The sequence below is a fragment of the Pseudophryne corroboree genome, chromosome 5 (genome assembly GCF_028390025.1).
Source record: "Pseudophryne corroboree isolate aPseCor3 chromosome 5, aPseCor3.hap2, whole genome shotgun sequence".
Taxonomy (NCBI): domain Eukaryota; kingdom Metazoa; phylum Chordata; class Amphibia; order Anura; family Myobatrachidae; genus Pseudophryne; species Pseudophryne corroboree.
Window position 1 is genome coordinate 768,607,160 of NC_086448.1, and position 23,186 is coordinate 768,630,345.

Sequence of the window (23,186 nt, forward strand, 5' to 3'; positions counted from 1 at the left end):
GCCCCCCCCCTGCGCTCCCCCGCTGCTGTGAAGGAGGGACACGGAGGGCACTGCGCGCGCCTCTCCTGTGTCCCTCCTGGGTCCCTCCTGGGTCTCCGGCCGCGGGTCTGTTAAAGGAAGTGCCGGTTCGTGAGCCAATCAGAGCTCACGAACGGCACTTCCTTTATTAGACACGCCGGAGACGCAGGAGGGACACAGGAGAGGCGCGCGCTGTGCCCTCCGTGTCCCTCCTTACAGCAGGGAGGGTTAAGTGACAACAGATTGACATGCGGACGCTCGTCCGCATGTCAATCTGCTCTAAATCAGTGGCGGCGCCCCCGCAGCCCCTCGCCCCCAAGCCACCGCGAGGGCTGCGGGGGCAGTAGTTACGCCACTGAGACAACTGTATACGCAGCCAGGCTGCGTATACAGGCGCACCGCCACCATGTTTCCTATTACAGGGGCGCAACTCCAAGAGGCAATGGAGGAGCCTGCCTCCGGGCTCCAAGCCCTGAAGCACCTGTGTGGTTCACAACAGGATTCAAGAGTGACTGCTGATCTTCCAGAGGAGCTCTGCGGCACTCCCGCTGCTGCAGAGTTAATCTGCTCTGTCCCAGGAGCAACGCTAACATCTGCAATAGGGAGGGGATGGCTCCTGCCTGGTACCGCTCAGAATGTGCTGCAGCAAATGATGGTGCACCTGCCGCTGCTGCTGGACTGTGAGATGGGACCCGCCAGTGAACGCTGATTCTGCATGCTGCAGATGGCTGAATCTCGTGAGTCTGACCCTGGCTCACTGGCCATTGTCACACAACGTAGCTGGAGTCCTGCCAATTCACTGCAGCTTGCCTCCAGGCGACTGGGATGAATTCACGCTCCTGGTTTCCTGCGCCACTCCCCCCAATGCTGTCCCCAACCGCCCGCTGCCTGTCAGTCACGGGCGTAGCCAGAACCTTGTGGGCTCCATAGCAACATTTTGAAGGGGCCCCCATCCCAATGCTTCTAGAGAGACACTTCTCTGCAGCAGTTGTTCATTTTATGCCCTATAATAGTGCCCTGTTTCGTTTTCTGAACCATAGTAGAGCCTTATTTAATGTTATGCCCCATAGTAGTGCCCTAGTTTCTTTTATGAATCGCAGTAGTGCTTATGTTCACCCTGTGCCACATTTCAGAGCTGCCAGTACACATTATGCTGCACAGTATCCCCAATTCACATTATGATATATAGTGCTCCCCATTCATATTGTGCCTCATTACAGTGCCCCTGTTCATATTATATAACATGAAAATGCCCTCCAGTTAATTTTATACCACACTACAATGAGCAGGTCCGGGGGCATACCTAGATACATTGTAGGCCCCAAGGAAAAAGTTTGAAAGGACCCCTGCGTACCACTAAGTGGCGAAAAATGTATATAACACATGTAACTGCGACAGGAAAGGTGGGTCCCTCTCAGCTCTGGGCCCCATAGCAGCTGTACTGCTTGCACCTATGGTAGCTACACCCCTGTATATAACACATGTAACTGTGACAGGGAAGGTGGCCATTCTCTGCTCTGGGCCCCATAGCAGCTGCACTGCCTGCACCTATGGTAGCTACGCCCTGAATATAACACATGTAACTGTGACAGGGAAGGTGGCCCCTCTCAGCTCTGGGCCCCATAGCAGCTGCACTGCCTGCACCTATGGTAGCTATGCCCTGAATATAACACATGTAACTGTGACAGGGAAGGTGGCCACTCTCTGCTCTGGGCCCCATAGCAGCTGCACTGCCTGCACCTATGGTAGCTATGCCCTGTATATAACACATGTAACTGTGACAGGGAAGGTGGCCACTCTCAGCTCTGGGCCCCATAGCAGCTGCACTCCCTGCACCTATGGTAGCTACGCTCTTGTATATAACACATGTAACTGTGACAGGGAAGGTGGCCACTCTCAGCTCTGGGCCCCATAGCAGCTGCACTCCCTGCACCTATGGTAGCTACACCCTTGCTGTCAGTCACTATGCGAATGAATCCTTCTGGGATGCGATCACATAGTGAAAGTCCGTGAATGCACGTCCGTTTGCTATTTTCTGCCAATACTGTCCAGGTCTGAATAGCCCCCTAACGTGGAGAAGTTGTTCATAGCAATGATCAGCTCCTAACTTTCATTTATCTGGCACAATCTATAAAAAGAGAAAAGCTGATGTATTGCTATGGGCAACTTCTCCACATTAGCTGCTCATACTTGTCAAAGAAAAACAAATTTAAGGTGTGATTTTCAGACAAGAGGGAATCTATATCAGCAACATAATTTACTTGTGCGTCATGGAAATATGAGGTCTGTGCCATTTCCAACAAAACTTACATCAAGCCGAAGGGAGACCCAACGTACAAGTTGACTGATGTGCTACTAAGATTTGACTTAGGTACGCCTTCGCCTACCGTTACTGCATGCAGCCTTTTATACAGGGTTCATATTACAGCCCTATCCAAGAACTGGGCGGGTTAGTGGTGCAGCCAATTACAAGCTACAGTACAATCAAGAGATTGAAGCTTGTAATTGGTCCTACAACTCACACACCCCCTCTGATGCCATCTGCTCCGTGGGAAGGTGTCCTCTGCTCTGCTCTGAGCAAGTCATCAGCGACCGGCATACACGCTCAATAGCAACCAATCAGAATATTGCAGCACATGTGTACTGCATACCTGGATAGACTTATTTGTAGGTAACCTTCGTTAATTAGTACTTCTTTGCAGGGGTGTCTTAAGAGAGACCCCGGGTGGGCCCCCTCCTCTCCACAGCGCCGCAGTCTCTGGCATTGTGCCAGAATCTACTGCACATGTGGGCACATGTGCACAAATTCGTACTGCGCATGCATGGTGGCCATTTTGAAACTTATTTTGCTGCTGCAGCTGCAGGGTCTGACGCTGGACTCCGGAGAGGTGAGTATTAAAAATAAATATGGGTGCAATGTGTGCACCCATAATAGAAACACCTAAGCTTCTTTTGACTAACACATACTGTATAAATGTATTTCACAGAGCTATAAAATATTTTTTTAACCGGTTCGTTTTCACCGACTTCTATCCAAGTGCAGCTAGTTTTTTATAAAATAATGTGAAAATGTTTTTTTCACACCTTTTTCACATAATTTTAGTATTGCAGGAATAGATGGTATGACAATTGGAGGAGAATCTGCAAAAAATCTACTCCAATACCATAAATTAGCATTTATTTTTTTAGTAAGCAGATCACATTTCCCATACTCGAAATGGAAAATTGGATCGTCCTTAAATTTACTAAAATGTAATTGTGATAAAATACTGGCGGGAGCCTTTCAATACTAATGCCATCTTCAGATGGCCTTATTAGAGCTACTCCCCATTTCACCTAATCTAGCTCAGCCTTTCCTGGAAAAGCAGAGCTCAGAGTTGGTGTGTGTGTGTGTGTGTGTGTGTGTGTGTGTGTGTGTGTGTGTGTGTGTGTGTGTGTGTGTGTGTGTGTGTGTAGGGAAGGGGGTTGCGAAAAATACCCTGAGGAGTGAGGGGAGCAGATTCGCAGGGATTCGGGTTGAGATGAACATGCCCCATGATGTTTTTATTTACTGACAGTCCTCCAGAAGCAGGGGAGCAGCCATCACCACCAACAAGCAACCAACATCAACAAAATCACCACATATTGCCACTTTGTAGGTCACTAGTGTAACCTCATCTTCATCTCTGTGCACAGGTCTGGAGCACTTTTCTCTAAAAATGGTACATAGGTTGCACAATAAACCTTAATGACAGTGGTAAATCTATTATGGATTCATGGGGGCCATGTACCACACACCCTGCACCCAGGAGAGATTCAACCTTGTCCATGCGGCGCCCCCCCCCCCCCCCCCCCCCCCATCCTTGCTACTGGTGCCGCCATTGTTCCAGCACTGTGTTCAGCTATCAGACAGCAAAGTCTTTGCGCTATCTTTCTGAATATGTTGCTATAAAGTTGGGCATGCCACTGGGATCAGGTATAAAGGTGAAGGCCGCCATATATAAAACAGCATGCCTGTCGGCAAAGGTATGGTCGGCAAAGGTATGGAGGTCCACTGAGGGGCACACTGCACCCAGGCCTGCCTCATCTCTTAAAGGGGCACTGCTTGCTGGTAAATACTTCCGGAGCTGAACGTCTACACAGAGATGAGAAAAAAGATAGCGACAAGATTAAACACTCTCCAAATTATTAGTAGGGCTCAGGTAGGAAGTATATTTTTCGTAATAAAAAAGATTTTGAAAATAAAGGGCAACATTTTGATATTAGAGGAATACTAAAAGGTAACTAGGGAACTTTTCTACAGAAAAGGCAACAGACAATACTAATTAAATTACCCTTAGTGGCTGGTATTAAGAGCCATTTGTATGCCCTTTAAAAAAAATTGTAAATTCCCTCTTCAAGGCAGTTGTGCGTTTACTGGTACACTCACTGACATGCCTTATGCAATTACAGGGCCAATATAATGTACGGAATAGTATATTGTAAAGTGTAGCCCCCTATTGGTTAGTGTTTTATTGCATGTAATATATCAGCAATGCACAGCGGGACATGTTATGGTCACAGAAATCCTTTTGTCCATTCTACTAGGTACAGTATCTGTCTAGAACATTGTGCTGTTTTGTTGACCTTTAAAACTGAACCTGTTTCGGTACCTAGAGACAGACAGGAAATTAAGTTGCTAGTAGCAAATGACTGACTACAGGTTATAAAGAATTTTCTAGTAGCAAATGACTGACTACAGGTTATAAAGAATGTTCTTTGAAGAAAAAAAAAATGCATAAGCGAAGATACGGGTATCTATAAGAAATAAAAGAATTTTAAACTACTTTAGCCATTTTTTTGTTAATATTTTTTATTACTTTTTTTTATTGTTTTTTATAGTTTTTATTAATTTTGTGGATTTATTTCAGTTATTAAAAGGCAGCAACTGGTTTCTTAATTATTTGCTTGCAATGTCACAGTACTAGGAAAGAAACTTTGGCCCTCATTCCGAGTTGATCGCTCGCTAGCTACTTTTAGCAGCCGTGCAAACGCATTGTCGCCGCCCAAGGGGGAGTGTATTTTCACTTTGCAAGAGTGCGAACGCCTGTGCAGCCAAGCAGTACAAAAAATGTTGTGCAAAACAAGACCAGCCCTGTAGTTACTTATTCTGTGCGATGATTGCTGCGACGAAGGTCCTGGAATTGACGTCAGATACCCGCCCTACAAACGCCTGGACATGCCTGAATTTTTTCAAACACACCCAGACACCCATAAACTCCCACTTCCTGTCAATCTCCTTGCAATAGGCTGTGCAAATGGAATCGTCGCTAGAAGCAGTGCAAAACAACAATGCTCTTTGTACCCGTATGCTGCACGTGCGCATTGCGCCCTATACGCATGCGTAGTTTTGCCATTTTTTTAAGTGATTGCTACGCAGCGAACAATGGCAGCTAGCGATCAACTCAGAATGACCCCCTTAAAACCTAAGGGGAAATTAATTTCCTCTCAGTAGCTGCATAGTGCCCTTTGGAACAGGTAGGTGAAGGCTTTATACCACCAGTACCTACGCTAATTTTAACTCCACCATCATAATTGACAGTAAAGTGCAACATTGTGGTGATATCCGGTGATACACATCTCTGAACTGAATTCCCTCATGATTAATCTCTGGAACAAATGACTAGCACAGAGGATACATGAAGATGATAACCAGACAAATTGTAAGTTCTTTTACCACCAAGGACCAGGGTTGGACTAGCCCACAGGGGTACAGAGGAAACCACCGGTGGGCCCCACTGACTGGGGGGCCCTCCTCCTCTTCTAGGGATCCGGTTCCAGACTGTGCACTTGAATTATTCATACTGTATGTTACCTTATTCGACATAGGACTATGGTGTATTTTCTACAGTGCATTGCTGTTATTAATCTGGCACATTATAATGCATGCACTAGCAGTACTTACTATGTATATTTATCAAGGGGCTCAGATCATGCACTCTCTAATGGTTAGCCAAGCCTTGGTGTCGGCTGGCCACACCCCTAAGCATGGGCCCCCACCATTGCATATCCCCGGTGGGCCCTTCATTCCCCAGTCCGACTCTGCCAAGGACTCATTACTAACATTCCTCATAGCACACCTCCCAACAATTGGATCCTGGTATTTTGGACCCTGCATGCGCAGGGGGCGTGGCCTTGGCAAGTGGCCTCACAGCACCTCCCCTTTTTTTGTCACTCTGGGGGAGTGCCCAATATTCCCCAAGTAGCTGGGCTGCTCCCAGGCTCTCCACCCCACGCTGTTTAGATGCCGTGTGTATGTTCCCCTAACCTTACCCCCACCCGCAGACCACTGTGGCCTTTGGGTGGGACAGTGTCCTGAATAACAGGACTGTCTCACTGAACTTGAACGGTTGGGAGTCACGCTCATAGGTGCAAATTTGCAGTAACTGTATCAACCAATACTGTAATAGCTTTCTCTGGCTGGTGTAAGTTAGTTCATTAAGCAAACAACTAGCAAATGCCTGATTAGCTCTTTAGTGTTAGTGCACATTTTCACCTACTGTATGAGCAATTTTAATAGTTAACCCCCAGTATCTGTTTTTATTAAACCCCAAAAAACTTCCCTATGCTGTCTTTGCTGCATGAAAGAAACACAATACTGTAATGCTGGTGCATGCACTTCCAGCTGTCTGACTCATACAGCAGATGTACACTTGTACACTTGAATACAGGGCCAAGTGGTTGTTTCCACATAAAGATATACAGTATTAATGCAATGCGTGGGAATTTGCCTGGGAAATAATGAAACAATAACCCTTTTCCTGTGGAACAAAAGTCTAAAACGTTTCAAGGTTGGGTCACTTCCTGTCAGCCCAGAGGTTAAACAGGTGCACTGGTAACAACTGACACTTCCCAAGCTATGCACTGCCCTCTATTTCTGGAAAACTAATGGGTGTCTATTTGCAAACCCACCTCTGCATATACGGGGGGGAGACGTATCAAGCCTTGGAGAGAGATAAATTGGAGTAATTGCCCAAAACAATTGTCTTTGTCATTTCAAAGACAATGACAGTTAGGAGCTGATTGGTTGGTACTCTCTCCGCTTTATCTCTCTCCAAGCTGTGACAAATCTCCCCCGTACTAGATAAATGATAGTTGCTGGTTGGTTGCTTTGGGCAGCATCTCCACTTTATCACTCTCCGAGGCTTGATACTTCTACCCCAGTGTACCTACAAAAGCAACTGCGTAACTACTTTTAATTACTTACTATCATTATTATTATTGATTTAACCACCTAACTGACCCACTTAGAAATTGTAAGGTTTTTTTTATTACTTATTAAAGTTCAAAAAGTATTTTTTATAATATATTTAAGTATTTTATAAAAAAAAAAATATATATATATCTAGGGTTTTGCATCCCGTGTACTTAGGCCCATATTATGAAAGAACTATGCACCCCCCACTGGCAATAGAACCCCCAGTGGTCATACTAACACCACACAAGATCCCAGCAGGTGGGATCCCGGCAGTCGAAATATCTACGCCAGGATCCAAATAATTCTCGCAATGCCTACACCGGCTTCCTGAATAGGGTCACAAGAGCAGCGCCGGAATCCGGACTGATCATGCCCCTGCTGCCAGGAGAGATAAGCTGGGGCGGAGGGGTCATTAGGTTTAGGCTTCAGGGTAGGGTTAAGGTTAGTCTGTGGTCTGGGGGGGTTAAGGATAGGCACCCCCAAGTCGGATGGTTAGGGTTGAGCAGCGTGGGGGGGGGGGGCTATGTTTAGGCTGCGGAAAGGGCGGGGGGGGGGGGGGGTTGGTTCAGGTGCCACCAGGGAGGGTTAGGTTTAGGCTGTGGGTAGAGAGGGTTATGGTTAGGGGGCCCTTAGGAGGAGGTATTAAATAAAAAATGTTTTAGAAATCATCCCCTTTAAAAGATCCCACTAGCATAATTTTACTTTGTATTACCCCCCCCCCCCCCCCCCCCCCTGCCCCCATATGTGGCCTGTTGCTGACCACACATGTGCTAGTGTTGATCTCCGGGGGTTTGGATTTGTACGTGGTAGTTTTTTCAAAAAGAAGTCCATAAGGCTACAACAGCGAATGCCATCTGGAGATGGTGTTACCTACTGGGGCCAAGCGAGCTTGGTATATTTGGCCTAAAAAGCAGCCCCCACAGAAACCTATGGGGGCTGCTTTTGCAAGTGAAAACCTGGAGAATGCAGCTGCGGTCCCCTGTACATAAATGCTGGGAATACTTAATATTTGTGACATCCTGCAAATATTAATCAATAGGTCCCTTGGAGAGCTTAAAAAAAGGAGAAAGGTAAATATGTAACTGATGTGGGCTGGTTTGTGGAAACTGAGGGCTTCATTTAATCATTTCCAGTATGCAAGGAAGATATTTTATTTCATTATTTACATATAACCAGTGGTGCCAAGAGAGGGGGGGGGGGGGGGTACTAATTACCCCAGGCCCAGGTCTGATGGTGGGGCCCATTGGGGGCCTAGGTCCCCCCCCCCTTCCCCCTTACCTGGCGGCAGCAGCTCTCCTCAGCCCAGCACATGCAGTTTTTATTTTTTGTTTCAAGGATGCATGGCCGCACCTCCTGTAATTAGGCCACACCCCCTGAAAAGTATCTGGGCCCAGCCAGGCTCTCTACTGCCCTGCATATAACTGTGGATTGCACATCATCTAGTGGTATTTACTGATTGCTGATAGCGCTGCAGTAAATGGTGCATTGTATTTCCCTGTATAGAATCTGTAATAAATGCATTTACTAGCACTGGGCAGCAATAAATCAGAGTTGAGATACAACGGAGGCAGAAGAGGAGGGAGGAAGGCAAATTTGTGGGCTCTGTACCAAATTATCCATCTGAGAATATTGCAAAACTCTCAGTGAAGTGTCAGGCCATTGGCGTATCTATAGTGGGTGCACCTAGGTTCACCATACTGGTGTTCTAATACTTACCTTTCTGGAGTCCCGCATCGGGTGCAGCAGCCATGACAAAAATCACAGCCAAAATGGCCACCACGCATGTGCAATAGTGAAATTAGTCTCTGAAACATGGCGGCCACCATGTTTCCAGGAACCTGTTCATGCGCAGTAGACTCCGGCACGTTGCCAGAGCCTACTGTGCCGTGGAGAGGAGGCGGCCCACCTGTAGTCTGTACACGGGCCCTGTGTTGGACGGACTCTTCAGCGCAGAGTCTCTCCGCAGGTCAGGCCCCTTCCACATGTATCCTCCATAATAACCTAATTGTGGCCATGAGTGTGACAAAATAAATACATTTCATGATTTAACACCACAAACTAACCACACAGACAGTCCAGCTGAGGTAATTAATCCTATAAATGTAAATGGGAAACTGGGCGCTCAAAGAATAAATGGAATACAAGAGAGACGATTTATCAATTAAAATGGAATCATACTGGGGCCTGGCTTGGCACAGCATGGAGTAGCAGCGTGTAGCTGTAGCTCCTGCTAACAAACTCCTGAAAACATCCTGTCTCCCTGGTGGAATTATATTATATACCTCCCGGCTGGTGTGTGAACTGCCCCTGACCCCCTTGGTGCAATTGGAGGTGGCATATAGTGGGGTAAGCTGATCCTCCAAGCGTTGGTGTGTGGCGAGGCCTGCTGGCGCTGTCACACCCCTACCACACCGCTGTGCTGCTTGGGGATCTGAAGCGCGAGTAGCTTCTTCCGGCTTCACCTCCTGATTGTCCGTGGTGGTCTGCGGCACCGGCTTCCTGACGCCCGCTCCCGCTGGATCGTGTGTGCTGCCTGTGGTCCAGAAGCGCGGGTGTCTCCTTCCGGTTGCGCCTCCTCCAGTCTGTGAGTGCTGATCCGTGGTTTCGGCCTCCTGACACCCTCTCCATTCAGACCGCATCTGCCGTTGTGCTGCCTGCATCTCCTGGCTGTCCGCAGGGATCCGCGGCTCCGGCTCCCCGCCTGTGGTGGGGATTGTACTGTGCTGCCCCTGCTCTGGCTGGCTCCTGGTGAGAGCTGGGAGAGGCTGCTCCTCCCGGATTACATTTGCTGCTGGGCTGTGAGGTGCAGCTGCCTGTACTCCGTAGGACTCCCAGTCTGGGTACGGCACTGCATGGTGTTGGCTTCCTGGTTGGGGTGAGGGCATTTATTCTCCTGCTACTGGTGCTAGACTGCTCCTTAGGTACTGCTCTCCCTCCATACTGCCTGTGGCACTGCAGCATTCTGCTGTGGTTGGGAGCAAATATAATTCCAGCTGTTTGTGCTGCCCTGTCCTTGAGAGACTACTCCTCCTCCCCACCACCATTTTACAACGGTCTTATTGGTGTTGTTTGAAACTGGAGGGCTCCGTTGTCTCTTGTCTGTATCGCAAGTGAATACTGCCAACTATAGTGCCTGTTTCATAATTCAAGTACAGTGGATCTTCCTCCTGCTCATATATTGCTTCTTTTCCTGCAGCCATGTTGAATTCTGTTAATACTTCTGGACATTTGGTCTCAATTATCCTGAAGGCTATCACGAAATCCGAGAAAAAGGTTCTTAATATGTTTGGAGAAGAGACTGTTGCGGTGACTGTTTCTCCTGTGGGGTCCACCTGCCCGCCGGTGTTGCTACCCTCGGAGCCCTTGGGTGAGCTGGTATCTGTAATGCCTGCTGCTCTGCTGCAGTCGGTGATTAGTGCTGGAGGTTCCTCTGACAAACGCATTATAAACAAACTGGGGGAGTTGCGGATTTTTCCTACGCATATTCACCGTTATTTGCAGTGGGTGATGGCGTTTGGGATGTCAGTTGCTGCCTCCATCTCACCGTCGGTGACTATATGGTCCTTCACTGCAATTTTCTTTGAGGCTCCGCAGTGTGATGTCCTTGATAATAGGGGGGAACGGTATTGTATCACATGGCATTTATTTGTGGTGTTCAGGAGGGGGATGGTTTTCCATTCTACAATTTCCGTGGAACTGTGGCCTCTCCTCTTATCTATCTGGATAATCCTGTGTGGGATGGTTGATGGCTTCATTACTTTACTGGTTACTGCTCGAATACCGCTGAATGACTTGGTTCCAGAGTGGGCTTATCCCCCGGACTGACTTTGATTCTTTCCAAGTCTGTGTGACACCTCCCTGGTTACCGGGTCCCTTGCTGTGTTCTATTTTATTGTTGATACTTTCTAAAATACTGTGCTCTATCCTGCTTTTTGTATGTCTTACCCGTGATATAATTTTGTTATTCGGTGGTTCCAAGTTATGTTTTATTTGACCATCTCTTATTTAAGAGTTACATATCCGTGTACACCATTCTATCTGTAGGGTAAAACAACCACTATTCCTTATATTTCAGGGTCATTTATCATATCTCCTTTTTTGCATTTTTGTATTCTTCTATGAGGGAGACCTACTCTATTTACATCTCGGACATATTTCTTTTTTAATTGCCCCAGTCATTTTATTTATCCTGGTTCTAGGGAAGGGAGGGAGGGGGGTGGTGGTGTTTGGGGTTAGACAGTTAGGTAAAGTAGTTTAATGGGGGGGGGGGGGGGGGGGGCTTTTAGGGATCCAGGTATACCAGATTTGGGTTAGGCTATACAGGGTGGAGGTTCTGAGGTGGTTTGTTTTGGGGGGTTTTTGTTTTCGTTATATATTGCAGGTTTTTATGTTTTGTCTCTATGTATGGCAGATGTCTTAGGATTTTCATTATTTTTTATTTTATTCTGTATAAGTATGCGAGTGTTTTATTTATGGTCTGCAGTGCCAATACATCTGTATTTTTCTATGCCTCGTGTTTTTTTTTTTTTACTTTATCCTTGACATTTGAGCTCACACAGTGCCTGTGGATTCTTACTGCTTATTGTTATACTGTGGGGCGTATTGTATATCCTGACCTATTAGACGTGTACTGTAACTATATTCTGTGTCTATTGCCTGACCATACTTTTGATTGCATACTGTATACTTTATTATACCTGCCATTACTGTTTGTTATTAAAAAAAATTGTTTTATTGGGATGTTCATTCAAAACTTTCAATAAAAAGTACGCAATAAAAAATAATAATTTTTTTTAATCATACTAAACTATACCTACATCTATAATACACTAACAGGTCATACATATAATACAGTGTAAATCATTCTCTATTAATTGGAACACGCTGCAAGCATAAATCAGAGTTCTGATTGGCTATAAAGTCCGTAAGGAACTCCAAACTGTGTGATAATAATCTTTTATACCCCTTTTCCACCAAAAATCCAGGTCCAACCTGGGTAACTGAACACGTTTCAAGATGTGTCACATCTGCTTGAAACCACGGTCACACTGCAGACTGGACCTGGATTAATGGCGGGTCCTCCCTCTGCTTGGTCACCCGTTTACACCACAAGCTACCTGGATCCTTTCCAGGTTCAACCCTGGTAGCTACCAGGGTTTAAAACATGGGTAATACCCCTTTCACATCGCACAAATAACCCGGTATCGACCCGGCATATTGCTGGGTCGACGCTGGTCGGCGTGCGGTGTGAAAGTGCCATAGCTGAAATCCCGGGTCGCCTGACACGGCAATTCAACCCGGGAATAAAGCAGTGTTATTCCCGGGTTGAATACCAGGTCAATGGCAGCGTAAACGGGCTCCCGGGTCGATGTGACCCGGGACCCGTTCACTACAATGTGGAGAGGCAGCGCGGAGATGATCTAATTTCCCAGCGCGACCTCCACCCCTGCTGACGGCTCCGCCCCCCCTCTCTGCTATGGCAACCCGCCCGGGGAAGCCAACAACAGCATCCAATGCCGAATCCCACCCGGGAAGGACCCGTTTCCAATTCCCGGGTGGGATCCGGCATCGGCGGTGTGAAAGGGGTATAACCGGACCCGGGTTATTTTTCAGAGGCCTTTTTACACAGAGCCGCGACCTGAGTAGACCTGGCATAACCAAGGTTATTGTGGCAGTCGAAAAGGGGTTTTATATCTCAATGTCCGAGTCCCAGTAGGAGGTTAGTATAGAGTTGTCACGGTATGAAGGTTCCTGTGCAAAAGTCAGGACTGACCCAACTCAACTAAGGCAAGGTATAGTATGCAGGTCCTGTGGCTGCATCAACACTGTACAGTATCAAAAGTCACCTATATCTTACAGCAATGGGTGATATGAAGAAAATGGCTCATTGAAAAAAACAAGCTGGTGCCCACTAAAAATAATGTTCATTTAAAAAAGTGCAAAATAATAAAATCAAAATGTTAAAGAATAATATGAAATTATACAGAAATTCACACAAATACAGGATTTAGGGCTCAATAACAGCTAGTCCTTACTGAGGGTTATTTACTAACATTGCTGAAAGGAAAAAATCTGCAAAAACATAGCAACGATTAATGGGGGTAATTCCAAGTTGATCGCAGCAGGATTTTTTTTATAGCAATTGGGCAAAACCATGTGCACTGCAGGGGAGGCAGATATAACATGTGCAGAGAGAGTTAGATTTGGGTGGGTTATTTTGTTTCTGTGCAGGGTAAATACTGGCTGCTTTATTTTTACACTGCAAATTAGATTGCAGATTGAACACACCCCACCCAAATCTAACTCACTTTGCACATGTTATATCTGCCTCCCCTGCAGTGCACATGGTTTTGCCCAATTGCTAACAAAAATCCTGCTGCGATCAACTTGGAATTACCCCCAATATGTCTTTTAATGGTCTAACATTTTACAGGACAGATAAAAGATAATTGCTAATTGGTAGTTATATTTTTATTTGCATTTTTTTAGCAATGTTAGTAAATACAGTAACTCTTTAACCATAAAAGTGATCCAGGTCTCTAGAAGGTTACATCCTGCGTGTCTGCTTTCAAATTATCATTGCCTTGACTCATTTTCTCTTGGTGACCCATAACAAACAGGATCTGTAATCTGTCCTAATTACCTATTACCATCCAAGATTAGCAGACGTGATAGTACAATTCCTTTTACAAGTGAAGGAGCTAATGGCAACGCCGGACCAAGGTATGCCTTGTCAGAGGTGCCAGATTACCAGGGAGATAATTATGTCGTTAAAGTTTTCCCAAGAAGTTTAACGTCTTTTAACTGCTTAATTAATTAAACCCCTATTAGCTTTTTTTTTTAAGCTGCACTTAAATACCAGTATTTACAATTCTAGTCTTTTCAGAAATGTGTGTACAGATGCGTCATCATACATCTAGCCCTGTGGTCAGGGGCGTAGCCATAACTTTGTGGGCCCCATAACAACATTTTAAAGGGGCCCCTGTCCCAATGCTTCTATAGAGACACTTTTCTGTAGCAGATGTTAATTCGGGTTCAGTATGGTATGCCGGCGGTCGGGCTCCCGGCGACCAGCATACTGGCGCCGGGAGCCCGACCGCCGGCTTACCGACAGTGTGGCGAGCGCAAATGAGTCCCTTGCGGGCTCGCTGCGCTCGCCATGCTACGGGCACGCTATTTTATTCTCCCTCCAGGGGGGTCGTGGACCCCCACAAGGGAGAATAAGTGTCAGTATGCCGGCTGTCGGGATTCCGGCGCCGGTATACTGTGCGCCGGGATCCCGTCAGTCGGCATACTGAAGACCACCCGTTAATTCTATGCCCTATAACAGTGTCCTAGTTCATTTTCTGAACCATAGTAGAACCTTATTTAATGTTATGCCCCATAGTAGTGCCCTAGTTTCTTTTATGAATCGCAGTAGTGCTTATGTTCAGCCTATGTCACATTTCACAGCTGCCAGTACACATTATGCCGCACAGTACCCCCAATTCACATTATGATATATAGTGCCCCCCATTAATATTGTGCCTCATTACAGTGCCCCTGTTCATATTATATAACATTAAAATGCCCTCCAGTTCATTTTATACCACACTACAATGAGCAGGTCCAGTGGCATACCTAGATATATTGCAGGCCGCAAGGAAACAGTTTGAAAGGATCCCTTTCAAACTGTTTCGCCCAATGGCGAAAAATTTATATAACTTTGAAAGGTAAGGTGGGCCCCTCTCAGCTCTTGGCCCCATAGCAGCTGCACTGCCTGCACCTACGGTAGCTACGCCCTTGCCAGTGGTTTATAAACTGGGTGCTGTGGCACGGCACCCTGGGGTGTCTCGGGGCACTTGCAGGGGTTGCTTATCAAGGACCAATTCAAATTATTTATATTCAATTTAATAGGCAAAACCAATACTTGTGGCTTCCCATCACAAGATATGTGGGCAAACAGTGAATCCTGTCCCTCACCACATAACTGAACCAAAGGATGACATAGAAACAATTTACTTAATTTAATATTTTTTTCTGAATTTCTGAATAATTAATAGACAGCTGAACTGTCATTTAGATATATGCAGTGTCTAAATATTAGCTGTTATAGAAACTGTAAATATACAAAATAAAGACAGCGCACAAGCATTTTCTTTTAATAAAAACTTTTATTCACATAAAAATAAAAATAAATTATTTTTCTTCCCTACACGTTATTCTGTCTCTATTGATTTTATATTTCACTTCTAAATAAAGGGACATATTATACATCATATGTGATAATATTAAAGATATCTATATCACATATGGGTATTGTAATTTCTTCTTTATTTTTATAAGATGACTAATAAAATACAGAACATGTTACTTTATTAAAGAAGAATTAATTATTTTGTGGAAGGGGAAGAGTGCTGCTATCCAAGTTGATTTACTTTTTTATTTTCAAAACTGCATATGTATATTTAATCAACTAGCAGCACCGATGTTTGAACATTTATACATTTATTCTGTTAACATAAATTACTACGCCATCAATATCCCCTGTAATTACACCTATTAATTAAATCTGGTGCAGGAGCATCCTTGACCCTATATTCAGAGCTGGCCACATCTACGTGGCTGCACCGTCCCTGCTTAAGCTGTGTGCGGAACCTCTGTTTCTACCCAGATACACCGGTTTCGTCGCAAGTGGAGATCCGGATGACATCCGTGCTACTCTGGATAGCCCTGCAGGTCTGCAAAAATACGAATGCATGCCTCGAGCCGCCTCAGATGCATGCGCAGTGCAGATGCATTTGCATTATGTGCAAAATTCAATTGTTTATCACACCCGATCTCCCGTCGATATTCAAATGTTTTAATTTTTTTATCGTGTACAGATAGTCCTGGTTTAGCCACGTTAAATGGATAATCCCGAGGAAAGTGCTGGGCACGTCGCTAAAAGTGCTGTTTGGGCGCCCCAGGCGGCGTGTGAGCTGAAATGCCGTAGCTGCCAGCTGTTCTCACCCGAACAGATTGACAACTGATTTGCTCCGTTGGGTGACCAGCAGTGACAGCTTTCTGTTTGTAACAATTGAATTCCACCCTATGCAGTGTCAGACTGGGGCATGAAGGGCCCACCAGGGGGATGCAGTAATAGGGGCCCATACTTAGGGGTGTGGCCAGCCTACATCGGGGATGTGGCCAGCCTACACAGAGAATTGAAATACACAATTGTCTTGTGCAGTGTAATGCAACATATCTACCATGTATAATACAAGGGCACAGTCTGGAACCTGATCCCTAGAGGAAAGAGTGGGCCCTCAGGCAGTGGGGCCTACCGGTGGTTTCCCTGGTACCCCTGTGGGCCAGTCCGACCCTGACCCTATGTGTGGCTCTGTGTGTGTGTGTGTGTATATATATATATATATATATACATATGTATATATATATATATACTGTGTGTGTGTGTGTATATATATATATATATATATATATATTTGGGTGTGTATCGCGTGACGCTCGCGATAGGTTCTATTCCCACTCTATGGGTGTCGTGTACAGTACACCCACAACTGGGAATAGTCCTTGTCAGTCGGCATGGCGACTGCCGGGATTGTGGGTGGGTGAGATGTAGGTGCCGGTATTGTGACCAGCGTCCTCCTGACTGCTGGTCACATAACTACGTCCCATATATCCATATCCATATACTGTATATATATATATATATATATATATATAGAGAGAGAGAGAGAGATAGAGAGAGAGAGAGAGAGAGAGAGAGAGACAAAGTCCAAAAAATAGGCACTCTCCAAGTCACTTTTGAAATTTGCGTAGAACATTTTTATACCATACTCACAATACCAATAAATGCAAGACTTCACAGGGTTTGCATACAGACATTGGCCCTCATTCCGAGTTGTTCGCTCGTTATTTTCCTTCGCATCGGTGCGATTTTCCGCTAACTGCGCATGCGCAATGTTCGCACTGCGGCTGCGTCAAGTAAATTTGCTAAGAAGTTTGGTATTTTACTCACGGCATTACGAGGTTTTTTCTTCGTTCTGGTGATCGGAGTGTGATTGACAGGAAGTGGGTGTTTCTGGGCGGAAACTGGACGTTTTATGGGTGTGTGTGAAAAAACGCTGCCATTTCTGGGAAAAACGCGGGAGTGGCTGGAGAAACGGGGGAGTGTCTGGGCAAACGCTGGGTGTGTTTGTGACGTCAAACCAGGAACAAAACTGACTGAACTGATCGCAGTGGCAGAGTAAGTCTCGAGCTACTCAGAGACTGCTAAGAAATTTCTATTCGCAACTTTGCGAATCTTTCGTTCGCAATTCTGCTAAGCTAAGATTCACTCCCAGAGGGCGGCGGCTTAGCGTGTGCACTGCTGCGAAAAGCGGCTAGCGAGCGAACAACTCGGGATGAGGGCCATTGTGCAACGTTTCGGTTAGTAAATAACCTTTGTCAAGCTTTTCAACATTATAAGCCAACAGCAGTAGCAATAAAACAGAGTTAGTGCAGCGGAAAAATCAAGGCACATACAACAAAAACCGCAGTGCCCAATAGTAGTTTATTCATGAATTACAATAAATATTCCATCTGCCATTATTACTGACACTACTGACATTTACTTTACGCACCCACATATTGCCAGCACATCCTCTGCACTGTACAGTCGCATATAATTCTATATGAGGGTATTTACCATACTGCATCTTTATATTTATACTGAGTTATTATTAGTACTTTTATGATGAACCTGCCTCATTCACTCATTAGAAAGCCAGTGCAGCATCACACGCACACTAGTGTCAGAGTGACAGCAGATCAATAAATCAATACAATCGATCCGTCATCGTCCCATAAACCGCACAGCAAATCTCACCACCAATCAGTAGTGAAAGTACAATAGCCAAACAGAGAGGGGGGCTGGGGCGGCCAATCAGAGGCGTGCTAACAACAGGGGAACTTCAGGAACTGCAGCGGAGTGCGGGCAGCGCTGTTATTCCTGCCAGAGGGATCGCTGGCGCCGCAGGTAGCATGGGAGTCGGTCGGTCGCTGGTCGGCTGAGGTTGGGGGTGATCGCCCGTCACAGAGAAGGAGGATTCCGGGGAACCCTGACTGTATCTGCCCAGCCCGGGCATGCACAGGTGAGAGCTTGTCCCGGTTGTCAGCCTGGGCTCTGATCCCGGCTATGCTGCTGGTGGTGGGGAGGAGGCACTGACAGGCTGGGGAGGGAGGAGGCTCCTCTGCAGGGGACAATAGAGGCAGTGGTGCAGTTCAGGGAATACAGGTCGGGATAATACAGAGGGATATAGTGACAGATGAGGGTCAGGGAATAGTTTGGGAAAACTTTTTACATTGCTTCATCCTGCAGACAGGTGGGTGTGTGGGAGGGATTCACACTCTGGTGACTGTTGCTGTATTCTGCATTGCGTTCAGGTAGTACTCTGTTGCAGTGTTGCTGTATTTGCATTGTGTTCAGGTTGTACTGTTACAGTGTTGCTGCATTGCGTTCAGATTGTACTCTGTTACAGTGTTGCTGCATTCCGCATTGCGTTCAGATTGTACTCTGTTACAGTGTTGCTGCATTCCGCATTGCGTTCAGATTGTACTCTGTTACAGTGTTGCTGCATTCCGTATTGCGTTCAGATTGTACTCTGTTACAGTGTTGCTGCATTCCGCATTGCGTTCAGATTGTACTCTGTTACAGTGTTGCTGCATTCCGTATTGCGTTCAGATTGTACTCTGTTACAGTGTTGCTGCATTGCGTTCAGATTGTACTCTGTTACAGTGTTGCTGCATTCCGCATTGCGTTCAGATTGTACTCTGTTACAGTGTTGCTGCATTCTGCATTGTGTTCAGGTTGTACTCTGTTACAGTGTTGCTGTATTCTGCATTGCGTTCAGGTTGTGCTCTGTTACAGTGTTGCTGCATTCCGCATTGCATTCAGATTGTACTCTGTTACAGTGTTGCTGCATTCCGCATTGCGTTCAGATTGTACTCTGTTACAGTGTTGCTGCATTCCGCATTGCGTTCAGGTTGTGCTCTGTTACAGTGTTGCTGCATTCCGCATTGCGTTCAGGTTGTGCTCTGTTACAGTGTTGCTGCATTCCGCATTGCGTTCAGATTGTACTCTGTTACAGTGTTGCTGCATTCCGTATTGCGTTCAGATTGTACTCTGTTACAGTGTTGCTGCATTCCGCATTGCGTTCAGATTGTACTCTGTTACAGTGTTGCTGCATTCCGTATTGCGTTCAGATTGTACTCTGTTACAGTGTTGCTGCATTGCGTTCAGATTGTACTCTGTTACAGTGTTGCTGCATTCCGCATTGCGTTCAGATTGTACTCTGTTACAGTGTTGCTGCATTCTGCATTGTGTTCAGGTTGTACTCTGTTACAGTGTTGCTGTATTCTGCATTGCGTTCAGGTTGTGCTCTGTTACAGTGTTGCTGCATTCCGCATTGCATTCAGATTGTACTCTGTTACAGTGTTGCTGCATTCCGCATTGCGTTCAGATTGTACTCTGTTACAGTGTTGCTGCATTCCGCATTGCGTTCAGGTTGTGCTCTGTTACAGTGTTGCTGCATTCCGCATTGCGTTCAGGTTGTGCTCTGTTACAGTGTTGCTGCATTCCGCATTGCGTTCAGGTTGTGCTCTGTTACAGTGTTGCTGCATTCCGCATTGCGTTCAGGTTGTGCTCTGTTACAGTGTTGCTGCATTCCGCATTGCGTTCAGGTTGTGCTCTGTTACAGTGTTGCTGCATTCCGCATTGCGTTCAGGTTGTGCTCTGTTACAGTGTTGCTGCATTCCGCATTGCGTTCAGGTTGTGCTCTGTTACAGTGTTGCTGTATTCTGCATTGCGTTCAGGTTGTGCTCTGTTACAGTGTTGCTGCATTCCGCATTGCGTTCAGGTTGTGCTCTGTTACAGTGTTGCTGCATTCCGCATTGCGTTCAGGTTGTGCTCTGTTACAGTGTTGCTGCATTCCGCATTGCGTTCAGGTTGTGCTCTGTTACAGTGTTGCTGTATTCTGCATTGCGTTCAGGTTGTGCTCTGTTACAGTGTTGCTGTATTCTGCATTGCGTTCAGGTAGTACTCTGTTGCAGTGTTGCTGTATTCTGCATTGCGTTCAGGTAGTACTCTGTTGCAGTGTTGCTGTATTCTGCATTGCGTTCAGGTAGTACTCTGTTACAGTGTTGCTGTATTCTGCATTGCGTTCAGGTTGTGCTCTGTTACAGTGTTGCTGTGTTTGCATTGCGTTCAGGTTGTGTTCTGTTACAGTGTTGCTGTGTTTGCATTGCGTTCAGGTTGTGCTCTGTTACAGTGTTGCTGCATTCCGCATTGCGTTCAGATTGTACTCTGTTACAGTGTTGCTGCATTGTGTTCAGGTTGTGCTCTGTTACAGTGTTGCTGTATTCTGCATTGCGTTCAGGTAGTACTCTGTTGCAGTGTTGCTGTATTCTGCATTGCGTTCAGGTTGTGCTCTGTTACAGTGTTGCTGTGTTTGCATTGCGTTCAGGTTGTGTTCTGTTACAGTGTTGCTGTGTTTGCATTGCGTTCAGGTTGTGCTCTGTTACAGTGTTGCTGCATTCCGCATTGTGTTCAGATTGTACTCTGTTACAGTGTTGCTGCATTCCGCATTGCGTTCAGATTGTACTCTGTTACAGTGTTGCTGCATTGTGTTCAGGTTGTGCTCTGTTACAGTGTTGCTGCATTCCGCATTGTGTTCAGATTGTACTCTGTTACAGTGTTGCTGCATTCCGCATTGCGTTCAGATTGTACTCTGTTACAGTGTTGCTGCATTCCGCATTGCGTTCAGATTGTACTCTGTTACAGTGTTGCTGCATTCCGTATTGCGTTCAGATTGTACTCTGTTACAGTGTTGCTGCATTGCGTTCAGATTGTACTCTGTTACAGTGTTGCTGCATTCCGCATTGCGTTCAGATTGTACTCTGTTACAGTGTTGCTGCATTCCGCATTGCGTTCAGATTGTACTCTGTTACAGTGTTGCTGCATTCCGCATTGCGTTCAGATTGTACTCTGTTACAGTGTTGCTGCATTCCGCATTGCGTTCAGATTGTACTCTGTTACAGTGTTGCTGCATTCCGCATTGCGTTCAGATTGTACTCTGTTACAGTGTTGCTGCATTCCGCATTGCGTTCAGATTGTACTCTGTTACAGTGTTGCTGCATTCCGCATTGCGTTCAGATTGTACTCTGTTACAGTGTTGCTGCATTCCGCATTGCGTTCAGATTGTACTCTGTTACAGTGTTACTGCATTCCGCATTGCATTCAGATTGTACTCTGTTACAGTGTTGCTGCATTCTGCATTGTGTTTAGATTGTACTCCGTTACAGTGTTGCTGCATTCCGCATTGCGTTCAGATTGTACTCTGTTACAGTGTTGCTGCATTCCGCATTGCGTTCAGATTGTACTCTGTTACAGTGTTGCTGCATTCTGCATTGTGTTTAGATTGTACTCTGTTACAGTGTTGCAGCATTCCGCATTGCGTTCAGGTTGTACTTTGTTATTACTATCATACCTAGTAATAAGTATGTATGCAGTTAAAATGTTGCACACAGTCATAATGTCTCTAATGCAAATTTTAGAGTCGATGATGACGATTATGCTTAATATTGGGTATCGACGTTATGTAGCCTATATAATGACTTTCAACATTGCGATTGTCGGCAAATCATACTGAAATCAGCGCAGTAACTGAGCTTACTAGTGCCCTGTGCCGGCCACGTTCCCCCAAGCGCATGACGTCGTGGGAGGGGCAGGCATGCCAGTTCCCATAAGCACAGAACTGCCTGGCGCATCCTCAGTCTGCATGTCAGATGCTTCGATAGCGCTGATTCTGGCTGAAGGACGACGATCTAGACACCTTGCTAGCCAGATGTAGAGTCCAGGGGGGGTAAGAACGGGGGTGCCCATAGCCCTGCACTCTGTGCGACGGCACCATGCGCACACCCCTGATCGAAACCATAACATTTGTATGCTGAAAGTCACTAGGGAATTTCTGTATCTTGCTTGGGCCAGCTCCTGAGCGGAGACACAATGTGGGATCAGTATAATTATCTCCATTCAAAACCTTTTGTTTTATTTCACACCCCAGAATGCATGTTGCTATGTTGCTGGCTGGATAATCCTACAAAGCAGGGAGTTACTCTGCAGTTTGCTGAGCCAATTGTTTAATTGCACTTTTATTTTATTGTTTTTTTTTTTTTTCGACCAAATGACAGCCCTGTGCTTGGTGTAACGCGTGAGGGGTCTGATGAGACGGTCCTCTGTATACATGACACCGTGCTGGTTCCGGGATACGGTTTCAGTAAAAATTCAGATGAATTATTTTAATCTGTGGTCTGACTTTGTGAGTGGGGCGTCCGCATTTCACACCCTACACACTTGGACGATTCACTTGGGTGAAATAGAAATTTGTGTTCCGTTTTGATAAATCTGCATCAAGATTATATAGTGCTATATTTGGGATGTAGTTACAATGCCGCCGGACGGGATCCCGGCGGACAAAATTCCGACGCCGGAATCCCGAACGGAGACATTGTAACTGCATCACAATCCCGTCAGAGCTCGAGATCCCGACGTCAAAATACTGAGAGAAGGGCAATTCCAGACGCGCTGTCACAGCTGCCAGCAAGGGATTGTCAGTCCCAAAGAATTTTAACAAAGAAAAGCACTGAAGCCGGCGCTGGCTGTTTCTCCAATAGTAAATAATTAGAAAACTATGGATGATTGTAAAAACACACTTGGATTTATTAGCTAAACATCAATTAATAAAATAAAGGTTAAAATTCACATATACACATGAAATTAAGGGCATATATAGAGCTGTGAAGCATTTGAATATGCTGCTAGTAAGTGTCCACTATGGATCCCGGACTAGAACACTGGACAAAGTTCCCTGGGGAAGAGAAATGAATACAGCTGGTGTTACCCATGAGGACGGAGGCTTCCAGAAGCTTTAGA

General features: G+C 45.8%; 1 protein-coding gene across 2 annotated transcripts in view; it reads left to right on the forward strand.

Annotated features, from left to right (window-relative positions):
• The first annotated feature begins 18,120 nt into the window (after positions 1 to 18,120).
• The window catches only part of FZD6 (frizzled class receptor 6), a 158,113-nt gene continuing 153,047 nt past the window's right edge, over positions 18,121 to 23,186 (forward strand). Inside the window, exon 1 of one of the 2 annotated variants that reach the window (XM_063924241.1) lies at positions 18,121 to 18,348. The gene's annotated coding sequence lies outside the window, so the exon portion shown is untranslated. Of the gene's footprint in view, positions 18,349 to 18,492; positions 18,580 to 23,186 lie in introns of those variants that run through there. The other variant, XM_063924242.1, reaches the window with a different exon arrangement.